The sequence below is a fragment of the Furipterus horrens genome, unplaced genomic scaffold (assembly GCF_987537825.1).
Source record: "Furipterus horrens unplaced genomic scaffold, mFurHor1.1.pri manual_scaffold_6, whole genome shotgun sequence".
Taxonomy (NCBI): Eukaryota; Metazoa; Chordata; class Mammalia; order Chiroptera; family Furipteridae; genus Furipterus; species Furipterus horrens.
The window spans coordinates 88894889-88907917 of record NW_028327176.1 but is presented as its reverse complement, the minus strand read 5'-3'; the positions used below and the strand labels follow the sequence as shown (position 1 = coordinate 88907917).

General features: G+C 44.5%; 1 non-coding gene across 1 annotated transcript; it reads right to left on the bottom strand.

Moving 5' to 3' along the window:
* Positions 1-11410: 11410 nt before the first annotated feature.
* Positions 11411-11517, bottom strand: LOC150006883 (U6 spliceosomal RNA). The gene has a single exon (XR_016512231.1). It is a non-coding gene; the product is annotated as a U6 spliceosomal RNA (small nuclear RNA).
* Between the last annotated feature and the right edge of the window lie 1512 nt (positions 11518-13029).

The window sequence follows — 13029 nt, the reverse complement described above, 5'->3', positions numbered from 1 at the left end:
TGAACAAACAAAATAGAAACAGACTCACAGACACAGAGAACAGTCCGATGTCTGCCAGAGGGGATGGGGCTTGGGTGACGAGTGAAAAAGGTGAAGGAATTAAGAAGTACAAACTGGTAGTTACAAAACAGTTACAGGGATGTAAAGTACAGCGTAGGGAATACAGTCAATAATATTATAATAACTAAGTATGCTGCAGGTGGGTACTTGAAATATCAAGTGGGTCATTTTGTAAAGTATGTGATTGTCTAACCACTGTGCTATACACCTAAAAATAATACAGATTAATATTGAATGTAAACAGTAAGTAAAAAATAAAAATTTAAAAAAGTCAGTGAAACAGAAGAAAGCAAAAGAACAGATCCCCCATATAGATTTGATTTAATAAATAATAATGGTGGAGTTTCAGTTTGATGGGAAAAGAATGGTACCTTACTTAATAAGTGATGCTGACTCAACTGGCTATCTCACCAGGAAGAAAATGAAGTAGAACCCTACCTCACACCTTAGCCAAATAAAAAATAAATTTCAGATGTTTTAAACATACAAATGTAAACAATACTCAGAATATATATATATATATATATATATATATATATATATATATATTCTGAAAGGATTTTTAACCCAGACCAGACCCCAGAAGCTCTAAGAGAAAAGGTAGCACATTTAATTACATAAAAATTATAAATCATTTATGGCAAAAAATACCTTACCAAAATCAAAAAGGAATTAATAGAATAAGAAGCCATTTTAAATCAATATGACAGGCAAGTTAGTATCTATACTGAATAACGAGCTCCTACAAACTGATAAGAAAGACAAATAATCCACTGGGAAAAAAAGGAAAAGGATAGAGAGAGTTCACAGAAGAGTAAATCCAAGTTTTCGATGATAATACGAAAAGACATTTAGTCTTACTAGTTGTTGGGGAAGCAAATTAAAGAGATAGTGTGCTATCACAATGCCCACTGATCAATAAAAAATAAAAACACAAATAATATCTGTTGGTTGTAGAGATACAGGGGAAGTGGCTCTATTCTCATTCATTGCTGGTGAAAATGTGTTTCCTTACAGCCCTTTTAGAAAACAATCTGGAAATATCTATTAAAATTGCAATACACACTTTTAACTCAGTAATTCACACCTCCTTTGTACAAGAATATTTATTGTTCCATTAGTCACAGTGATGAAAACAAAACAAGGCAAAACCGAAAGGACAAGGCATGCTTAATGGGGCAATGGGTGAATAAATGGTGGTGCAACCATGCTGTGGAATATTATATAGCCATTAAAAAGGATGGGTCAGAGCTATACTAATTGATATAAAGGGTTAAGTTAAATAAACAAAAAGCAAAGATGTATATACAACACAATCACATTTTTACATAAAAGCAGTAACAAAAATGATTCTAGTCTTTTGTGTGTGATTCTATCACAAGTGGGAAGTCTGGAAAGCCACACACTGGAGTGTTAACATTGGTTTTCTGAGGAAGAAAAGTCAAAATGAATAAATAAAGAAAATTTTTGAAAGAAAGAGGCATCTAGGATACTAACCATTTTTATCAACTTTGTAAACTAGCGCATGCAGGTGTGTATAAGTGCAGAGGGAGGCCAGGAAGGAACAAGCGCCAACATTACAATGGTGGATTTTCTCAGGGTAGGAGGATTTCAAGCTATTTTAATTTCTTTTTATTTTCAGTATGCTTAAATTTTTACAACAATCAACAGTATTTTTTTTTTTTCATCTTAGAAAAATGTTGTGAGGGAGTATGATCAACAGGTCTGAGAGAAGAAGACAGCGACACCCAGGAAACACTCAGGCCCCCTCCACCCAGGCCCCCTCCACCCCAGGCCCCCTCCACCCCAGGCCCCCTCCACCCAGGCCCCCTCCACCCCAGACCTCCTCCACCCCAGTCCCCCTCCACCCCAGGCCCCCTCCACCCAGACCCCCTCCACCCAGGCCCCCTCCACCCCAGACCTCCTCCACCCCAGGCCCCCTCCACCCCAGGCCCCCTCCACCTCAGGCACCCTCCACCCTCTCTCCCTGCCTGGTCCCTTCAATCACTCAGGCCGGTCAGTAAGTAGCTTGTCGGAGAGGTGGGGAGCAAGAAAAGAGGAAGGAATGTCAAGAGCCTCAAATGCTGCAGAAAAGACAGATAGGACAAAAACTGGAATTTTCTCCATAATTTAGCGACACCAAAGCCTAAAGACGTGAGTGGAGCAGCCATAGTGACATTCAGGCGTCCTGCAGGGGGTGGCGGAGCGTGGGGTGTGGGGTGGGGGAGCGTGGGGTGTGGGGTGGGGGGAGAGCCTGACCGGTAGATCAGGAGAGTGCAGGGGTGGGGAAGGGTGGTTTGAATTAGATATTAATTTAAAAATGTGTGGGACACTACATGGTTTTTCACATTTATTTAAAGGATTGCAGGTGTAGACAATCCCTTCTGAAAGTGTGGCTGTGAATGGGAGAAAAAGGAGATGGCAGGACCTAGAGGGGACTAAGGTATTTTCCTCCAAGACTGAGACTTGAGCAAGTTCATCGTGTTATGGGGCTGGGCCAGTTGTGGGGTGGGGGGCACTGGGCTGAAGTAGATTGAACAGACAAGAGTGGAGCCCCAGAGAGGCCCATGTTCCCAGGCCTGGCCGCACATCAGAATCACCCTGGCAGCTTTCTCAGCATTTACATCTGGGTCCACCCCAGAACTGCTCACTCACTTTCCAAAGGTTGAGCCACAGAATATGGACTTCAAATAAGCCTCTCGAATTGCATTAAAATATACAGCAATTATCTAGGAATAAATCTAATAAGGAATATGCAAAAAGCATAGAGAAAAAATTTAATTAACTGAATAAATTCATGTGTGTGAGCATACACATGAGTACACACACCAACACGTATGCCATGTTTGAGGATTGGAAGATAAACTTCCAGTTACAAGATTAACAAGTTTTAGAGATCTAATGTACAGCATGGTGATTATAGCTAATAATACCAAATTATATACTTGAAAGCTGCTAAGAGAGTAGATCTTAAATGCTCTCACCAGACAAAAGAAATGGTAATTCTATGACAGCATGAAGGTGTTAGCTAATGTTGTGGTGGTAATGATTTTGCAATATATAAATGTATCAGATCAATGTGTTGTGCACCTTAAAGTTATACAATGTTGTGTCAATTATATCACAATAGAACTGGAAAAAAATAACTTACTGTAGGTCTCCCATCCTCTATGTTCTCTTCTTAATATAAGTATCTCTCCCAAAAAATAATAAAAAGATTAGAAGACTCAATGTTCAACAATTTATTGATTTATAGATTCAATGCAATCAAATAAAAAAATCTCTAGGCTGTTTTGTTGTTGTTGTTGTTGTTGTTTTTGAGAATATGATAGGTTGATTCTAAAATACATATGGAGCCTTGGCTGGTGTGGCACGGTTGGAGCGTCATCCCATAGGTCAAAGTGTTTCCGGTTCGATTCCCAGTCAGGGCACATACCCAGGTTTCTGGTTCCATCCTCAGTTGGGGTGCATGTGAGAAGGCAATCAATCAATGTCTCTCCCTCTCTTCTCTCTTCTCTCTTCTCTCCCTTTCCCTTCCTCTCTCACTGACTGAAAGCAATGAAAACAAAAACAAAAAACAAAAACTCCTAAGGTGAGGATAAAATGCATGGAAATTAAAGGGCCAAGAATAGCACCCTAAAACAAGAACATGGGAATATTGCTCTACTGAATATCAAGACTTGTTGTAAAAGTACACTGATGAGGAAAGGGAGGTTTTGTGCAAGGAGAGACGCTTGGGTTATCACTCACGTGGCACGAAAGACACAGGGAATAGGAGCCTTTTCGGGAAACAGACACAAAAGCACCAACCCTAAATGAAAAGTCTGACAAATTTGGGTTCATTAAGATTAATAAATAATTCCATTTCTACAACATTCTAAAACAGGCAAAATTATACCTTTGTGTTTAGGGGTGCATGCTCAGGCTGAAAGTGCTGGGGGAAGAAAGGACCCGATTGCCGGGACAGGGAGGAGGGCTGACAGTGTGCTATTTCTTGACCCTGCTGAGGTCACATGGGAGGTGGCTTTATAATAACACATTCACTTGTACATTTATGCTGTATGCGGTTTTCTGAATCTATGTTATCCTTCACATAAAGGTTTTAAGAAGAAAATCTTCCCATGCGATTCTGATTAGCCCCGTATTTTGGGACCCCTGGGCCTGGCTGGAGTGACACCGTAACAGTCAGGTCTGTTTCAGGTGAAAGAATCCAGCCCTGACTCATGGATCCCCGAGAGCGATTCACACACCTGAAAAACTCAGGCCAGGTTCTAACTGGCTGTTAGGAGTCTCCTGTCTTCGCACAGCTTTTCTCACCACCCTGGAGGCTCTCCCCCCAGGATGCCCGCCCCCCCACCCCAGTCCAGGCTATGCTGTCCTGCCAGCCGGCTGAGCCACCTGAGCAGCAAGGGAATGTCCCCTTCTCTGGAGTCTCAGCAATAGTCCTGGCTTGGCTGTCCTTGGACTGGCCATCCCTGACCATTGCTGTGGTAGGGGTCTGAAATGATAACCCGATGTTTCTGCCTTGGGGGGGGGGGCGGGGGGGCGGAGTCAGCCTCAGAGGAATCGTATTATCCATATGGAAGAAAGAAGTGAATTTTCCTTCAAGGAGAAAGTAGGTGCCATTGCCAAGAGAAAAGGGAAAAGATAACCGAGCATAAGAATTGGCATCCATGGGCTGGAAGTTCCCAACGGGGTCAAAGGAGAGGTGTGGGGGAGGAAAGTGGGTAAGGGGGAGGGGGAGGAGACTGTGCTCACAGAGTGAGACGTCTGAAAGGTAATTTCAGAGGTGGAGCAGTTTCGGGTGATGACAGGGTCCAGGGTGTGGCCTTGGCGGTGGGTGGCAGGCACCAGGGTGTTGGACGCTGGAGAACTGGTGCCCAAGTTCATTAATAAGGGTGGAACCCTAATAAAGTGCAGTCACATGTGATTGGGTCTCCGAATGGTATCTAACACAAGAAAAACAACTCAATAGCCTAAAGTAATTAACAAGCAATTCCATTCTTTGTCACACTCTCAAAGGACTTGAAAGAGATTCATATACACAGTTCAAAGCCACATTCATTAAAATCCCTTCTCTCCTCTCTCTCCTCATGCCCTGAAGCTACTCTGTGCTGCTCATTTCAATTTCCATCACCCACCAAATAAAATCAAAAACAAAATCAAAAACAAAACAAAATGCCCCTTCTCCATACCCAGCTCAATTTAGCCACTTTCCCCCATGGAAGTATCAGTCGTTTTTAGGAAAGAAAGCGAGAGAGAGGAGGAATTGGACTAACAATTGCAGGACTCTTTTCGGTGAACCAAGGAAGTTCAGCCTGTCACTGATCACTTTGTCCTATCACAGGGACAGTGACCTAGGAGTTTCATACCAGTCACAGTGGATGCAGAGATGTGACGCGCGATTTTGCATTTTTTGGCCCCCAGCACCATCCCCCTGCCTTGAGAGCTTCTATTTGAGAAGCTAGAATTCATGCTGAAGAAGCAGAAACAATCAAGGCAGGAATTTCTTCCTCCTCTCAATAACAGATTTAGTAGTTTTATTGATTTACTTTAACCATAAATATGGATTTGCTTTATTTAGTATAATAAACTGGGAATTAACATCTGGGGGGGGGATTAGTCTGAGGCTGTCAATAACATTGGTAAATTCTGGACCTTCCACTTCAGATCTAATAAATTTTAATGCAAATTTAAATAATAAAGAAGTATCATCTTTCACCCACTAAGTAGAGAAAAAGTGAAATAATAAAACCCAAAGTTGTGAAGTTATTGGGGGAAAAAAGTATATCCATACATTTTTAGTACAATCCTTTTCAAGTGAAGATGTGACTTGACAATATTCATCAAATGCCATATAATATTTATTCACAAAATCACTCAAAAGATGAAGAAAATCATACCTACATTCTCAGTCCTCACCACCATCACCCTCCAGGGCTGGGCACAGATCGTCTCATCTTTTTTTTCCCCTTAATTTTTAAAAAATCTTCACCCGAGGATATGTTTATTGATTTTAGGGAGACAGGAAGGGAGAGAGAGAGAGAGAAACATTGATGTGAGGAAGAAACATCAATCCATCATCCCCCATATGTGCGCCAGCTGGAGATCAAACCTGCAACCTGACCACCAGGAATCAAACCTGTGACCTTTTGGTATATGGACAACTCTCCAACCAAATGAGCCACCCAGCCAGGGCCCAATCTTTTCTTATAGTAGTAAAACACACATAACATATAAACCAACCAACAGTTGTGATATTAAGTACATTCATATTATTGTGCAATCATCACCACCATCCATCTCCAAACTCTTTATCTGGCAAAACTGAAACTCTGTACCAATTAAATAGTAACTCCCCACTCCCCCTTTCCCTCAGCTCTGGCAATCAGCAATCTACTATCTGTCTCTATGATTTGACTATCTATAGGTCCCTCACATAAGTGGAATCATACAGAATTTGTCTTTTTATAGTGAGCTTATTTTACTTAGCATAATGTCTTCAAGTTTCGTACTTGTTATAGCATATCTCAAAATGCCCTTCCTTTATAAGACTAAATAATATTCCATTGTATGTGCATCACATTTGTTCCATACATTCCTTGATAGACACTTGAGCTGTGTCCACTTTTTTTTTATAATTTATTTGTTTATTTATTTATTTTGAGAGAGAGGGGAAAGGAGAAAGAGAGGGAGAGAAACATCACTCTGTGGTTGCCTCTCACTCGTGCCCCCAACTGGGGACCCGACGTGCAACCTAGTTATGTGCCCTGACTGGGAATCAAACCAGTGATACTTGGTTCGCAGGCTGACACTCAATCCACTGAGCCACACCAGCCAGGTGTGTCCACTTTTTGGTTATAGAAATAATGCTGCTATGAACATGGGTGTTCAAATATCTCTTCAAGACCCTGTTTTCAATTCTTCTAAATTCTTCTGGATAGATATCCAGAAGTGGAGTTGTTGGATCATATGGTATATTATCTCATCTTTTTGGAGGGTGGTCTGGTTTCTGAATTAGAGGATATTAGGAACTTGGATGGAATTAGCTGTGTGACCTTGGGCAGATGACTTGCCCTCTCTGAGATCAGATTTGTGTTTCCAAACAGGGACTCTTCTTAACCACATATGTTCCCAGGCCCCTTTTACTGGGAGATTCTAATTCAGTGCCTGGGGCCCAAGAATCTGTAATATTTTTTAAAGAGCCCTAGGTGACTTTTATCATCAAACGGGTTTAGGATCTGCGGATTTCCAAAGGCCCTTGCAGTTCTGACCTTCTATGACCTCAGGGGTTAAGAGATTAATCTGGAGTCAGACTGACTGGGTTCAATTTCTAGTTACCAGGTACCAGCACCAACTTCTTCACTCCCCAAAGGAGAGTAATGGCTCCTACCATAGGACTGTTGCAAGAAGCCAATGGAAATAAAAGAAAACAAGGTTTTAACCCAAACCAGTAGTACTCAAAAAAAAAAAAAAAAAAAAAAAAGTCGTCTAATATCTTTGTGTCAATCCCATTCGTCCATCAGCCTGGCTTTGTGTCCTCACCCAGTGAGTGGGCTCCTATTGCCACCTGGTGGTCAGACTAAGCCAATACACCCACACAGCCACTTCGCTTTCCCCACCGCACTCTGCCCAAGGCCCACCGACCCCCTCTCCCCCATCCCCACTCCCCCATCCCAATCCCATCCCAAACTCTCCTCATTCAGAAGCCCCCAGCCCCTCGGTGAAGGCGGAAGCCCAAGTTGGAGGGCTGGGGTTCGAGGATTGCAGCAGCTCCGAAAGTGCCTTCCACGGCCTCATCTCGGTGAGGGGGAGTCCTTGGCGACACTCTGCCTCCTGAGGTGGTCCTGCGCAGGCCAGACCCGGCAAGCGACTGCTCTGCCCCGCCCCTCGCCCCCCCCCCCCGCCACACACACCAGTAATGCTGGAGTTGAGTGTCAGCTCTATGCTAGGCGCCTTATGTACATCGTCTCATTCGGCCCTCACAACCCTTGCATAAGGTAAAGGGATTTAATTACATCTTTTCAAGAAGAGGATATTGAGGCTCAGAGAAGTTAAGTGACTGGCACAAAGTCTCACAGTTTGCAATGACGGAGCCACGTCTCAAACCCAGGTGGATCTTAACTCACGACCATTTCCACTAAGCCATAAGGCCTCTAAACTAGTGGTTTCTCACCTTGGCTGAACATTGAATTCACCTGGGGAATGTTAAAGACTACTTTTAAAGCCTGGGTTAATTGGTCTAGGGTACGGCTTGAGCACTGTGTTCTAGCGGGCTGCTCTAAACTCATGCATTCTGTTTTCTGTACCCTGAGGCTCTGCTCTTCGCTCTGTGGGTAATGGCAAACTTCCGATAAGCTATCTGTGTGGAGATGTTCGGGTCCCTCCGGGTTCACAAGTGCACTGGACCGCGCCGCGGGACAGCCAGCGGCCTGGAGCGAGAGACCTGGCTTTTCCGCACCTCGGATGGCGGAGGGTGTGCTCCGCAGCAAGTCACCATCTGCGCTGAAGCAAGACCGGGGAATGTGGGGCCCCGGTTCTGCTGAGTACTGGCTGTTCGGTCTTGGGCCAGAAAATGCACCTCTTTGTGAAGTTACCTCGTATGGTTGTATTAAATGAGCTAATACAGATAAAGCACTTATTACGGCGCCTGGAACCCAGCAAGCTCTCAGTGAATTGTTACAACTACTGTCGCTGCTAGTATTATTATTCCTGACTGACAATAGCTCCCCACGTGAACTACTTGCCAATTAATCAGAAGTAGCAGAACCCCTCTTTTCCTTTTTAGAACTGCCATTCTCCCATAGGGTGGGGCTATCAATCACAGAGAGCCCCGCGCAGAGGCGAGCACATGACTCAAGATGGCCAATCACAGTGCCCCCCATTCCCTTGGACTATACAGACTAATCCGAGGGTTAGCGAGTGACTCCAGTGGAGCCAGCCAGACCCCCACTTTGGGAGAATTACATGGTCTGGGAGCCATCAGCCGTCGCCTTTCCCACCAACGCAGAGGGAAGCAGAGAGGGTGAGAGACCTAAGGACACTTTCTGAGCCCCTGGGTACAGCCATTCCGGAGGTGCGAATGCTTCTAGCTGGCCCAGTTAAGGGGCCAATCAGCTTTTGAGCTTATGCTAATTGGCACTGGACTTCTGTCACCTGCCAACAGCAGAGTACTGCCTGGCTTTAGGTTGGACTTATAGTCCCTGCTTGCCCCCAGGGCCGCTGGCGATTCAGCTGAGATGATGTCCAATGAATGGCTTTTTAGGTGGAGGCTGGGTTCCGAAGGCAATTTTCAAGTCACATTAATTGCACACAAGTGAAAAACGCATACAGGAAAATTGCCTTTGGCAATCCCTCAAAGATTAAAGAGGACTAGAGAGACATAATCAATGATGCAAAGTGTGGTTCTAGACCTATAAAAGCCATTATTGGGACAATTAGCAGAACGTGAAAGGGTCTTTGGCCAAGGGTATTCCAGAGTTCATTATAGTATTCTTCCAGCTTATGTGTAAATTTGAAATTGTTTTTTTTATCTCAAATTGCCTGTCAGGTGGTGTACCTGCGCTACATTCACGCACCACGGTGGAGACTCGCATGGACATTGAAGGAGCGCCAGGTGGAGAGGCAGGCGGTTAAGGGCCCATTGGTGCCAGAAATCTGTATCTTTAGACACTAGAAACAGTACACTCACATGTCGTGGGGCCAGGACAGAATAAGAGAAGGGCAGGGTCTCCTGTCCTAGCTCACAGTAGGTCTCTCTGCCTCCTCATTCACTTATTCAACACTGACTCTGGGCCAGGCCCTGGAAAGACAGCTGTGAACAGAATGGACAAAGTCCCTGGCCTCGTGGAGCTTGCCATCCACAGCCACCCACGGCTAGTGTGGCCTGCTCCGTAATTCAGAGAGGAGTGGAGAACTACCCAGGGGTGAAACAGTGACAGCCTTTTCCATAAGGCCTCCTCAAGACCGGCCTGGGCTGCAGTGGGTCTCCCCCACAAGGTGGGCTAAATGCTGATTGCTGGCCCCCACCCTGGAGCTTCTAATGGTCAGTGGTGAGGTCTGAGAATTTACACTTCTAACATGGCCCCAAGTTACACTGATGCTGCTGGTCCAGGGACCCCACTTTGAGAATCACTGCTTTAGAGTGAGAGTGTCAAGCCCCACAGAAGGCTCTGATCACCTGAGGAACCTTTAAAACTCCTACTGCCCAAGCCCCATTTCCTACTAATTAACTCTAAATTTCCAGGAAGTAAGACTAAGCATCAGCAATTTTTCTGTTTTTTTTTGTTTGTTTGTTTGTTTGTGTTTTGTTCTTTTAAATATATTTTATTGATTATATTGTTACAATAGTTCCAATTTTTCCCCCTTTGCTCCCCTCTGCCCAGCACCACCCCTCCCCCAGCAATCCCCCTCCCCACCCTCAGTCCATGCCCATGGGTTGTACATACAAGTTCTCTGGCTTCACCCTTTCCTATATTATTCTTTTTTTTAATTAATTAATTTTTAACAATAAAAAATAACAATCCCTCCCTCTCAGACTTAAGACACTTTATAATCTTATAAAGGACAATGGGCAAAGGTTTTGTGACCCTCTAGCTGCTTCAAGCTGGACATGGTCTTTGTCCTACCTACCCCTGGGTCCAGAAATCCCTAATAAGAGTGGGAGTGTGGAGAGAAGGGTGGCCTTCCCACATGGGGAAGGATCTAGCAGACTCCAGGTCAGTTGGCTGTCCCCGGACAACGGCGTACTTGGTTTAACAAGCTGGCATCCTTGTTTTATTCTGGGGGCAACAGATTTGGCAACAGACTTAAAAGGCATCACGCAATCCATAACCACTAGATGACAAAAGGCAGGTATTAATTTTTCAATGTCCCACATTAGGAAAAAAAAGGGCTTCTTTGGAGGAAGGTATGCAAGGCATGTCACACCTGTCCAAAACCCTTTTGCCCATTATACTTAGTTTGGGCTGAGGGAAATATTTTAGGTTTCCCCCCTCTCAGACCTCTGGGCCCTTTCTGTTCAAGCCATTAGGATAGAAAAGAGAAACCAGTTTTAAAGTGAAGCCCACAGACCACCCCATTCTTCACCAACCCAGCCACTTAGTTCAACCAAACCATTGAGTCTCACTTAGGAGGCAGCAATGCAGACAGGATTAAGTGAGGCCTGTACATACAGACAATCACTCAGGTAATGAGATCATAGGCTTATGCCCTTTGAAAACAGAAAACACATGTTAATTTATGCAACATAACCCACAAACAAGTCCCTAAATCTATAAGACTGTCTTACTGGAAAGACATCCAGTTGCAAGGTATTTGACATTCTTCTTGCCTGTAAATTAAACATCTTTAAAATATGGAACGCTTCACAAATTTACGTGTCATCCTTGCACAGGGGCCATGCTAATCTTCTCTGTATCGTTCCAATTTTAGTATATGTGCTGCCAAAGCGAGCACAGCATCAGCATTTTGTAAAGCCCCTGACTGGTTCTATTGCACAGCACAGTTGGACATCAGGGCCCCAAACTAACCAGACTGACCTGCAGCTTTCCCCAGATTTGCCTTTGGCTTGGCCCAGAGCTCTAAGGGTATCTGCCTCTCCCAGCCGCGCAGCCCGTGGGCCAGCCCTGCAAGAAGTTTTCATCTCCAAACTTCATTATCCATTTTTCTCACAGTCCTGCCAGGTCTCTATCATCATCCCATTTTACAGGTGGAGAAACGGAGGGCTTCTGTTTACCCAGGGAAGAGAGCCACAGAGCAGGAGCTCAGACCTAATACTGTCCAGCTTCTCCCTTCTCCCCAAGCTGCTCTGACTCCGTGTTTCCCAGGAGTGTGTGGCACTTGGGGCAGGAACATTGTGCCTGTTTGCAGCATTACAGGACATCTAGTGTCTCAGCTCCTCTAAATGTCATGAGCAACCAACCCCAGTCATTGTGACAATTCAAAACAGCCCACACGTTTCTAAGTGCTCTGCCTGTCAGTCACTGCATCCAACACTAATCCTAGCACCGGGCATCTCTGAGAACTCTTAAATGTCCCTCCCTAAGTCTGCCACACACCACCAGTGACACCTACCCCTGCCACTGCATGCTTCCTTTTTTTTTTTTTTTTTTTTTTAAGACTTTATTTATTTTCAGAGAGAGGAGAAGGGAGGGAGAAAGAAAGGGAGAGGGACATCAGTTGGCTGCCTCTCCCATGCCCCCAACTGGGGACCTGGCCTGCAACCCAGGCATGTGCCCTGACTGGGAATCAAACTGGTGACCTTTCAGCTCACAGGCTGGCGCTCAGTCCACTGAGCCACACCAGCCAGGGTGCGTGCTCTCTAATTTTGACTGGAAATCCAACTCTGGCATAAACTTCAGCCTCAGGCCATAATCAACTTCCTGATTTGCTTGTTAAACTTAATACTAACTTCATAACCTTCCTAAAACCTGACTTTCAGATCAGCCTTTCAGATGCCCTCATTAATCTGAGTCTTCAGCAGTTATGCCTTAACTACATACTCACCTCAGCTTTCTCCTCCTTTTTTTTTAAAAGATTTCTTTTTATTTATTTCTAGAGAGGGGAAGGGAGGGAGAAAGAGAGAAACACGATGTGCAAGAGAAACATGGATTGTTTGCCTCTCACACGCCCCCAACTGGGGACCTGGTCTAAAAACCCAGCACTTGCCGTGACTGGGAATCGAACTGGTGACCTTTCAGCTTGCAGGACGATGCCCGACCCACTGAGCCAACTAGTCAGGATTCTCCTCCTTGTTTTTAACTTATTCTCTCTAGCTTTGCTGAATGTACAGTTCCCATCAGCTCATATCCTGTTCAACAACTTTCAAAGGCTTCTTAGCACCCACCACTGCCCATTAGTATTAAAGGTCGTCTTCAATATGACCCCAAAATAACTTTCTAGTTGGAGCCATTATCATTAGTTTTAACTACAAGTAACAGAATATTCCCACATCATAGTGACTTTTAA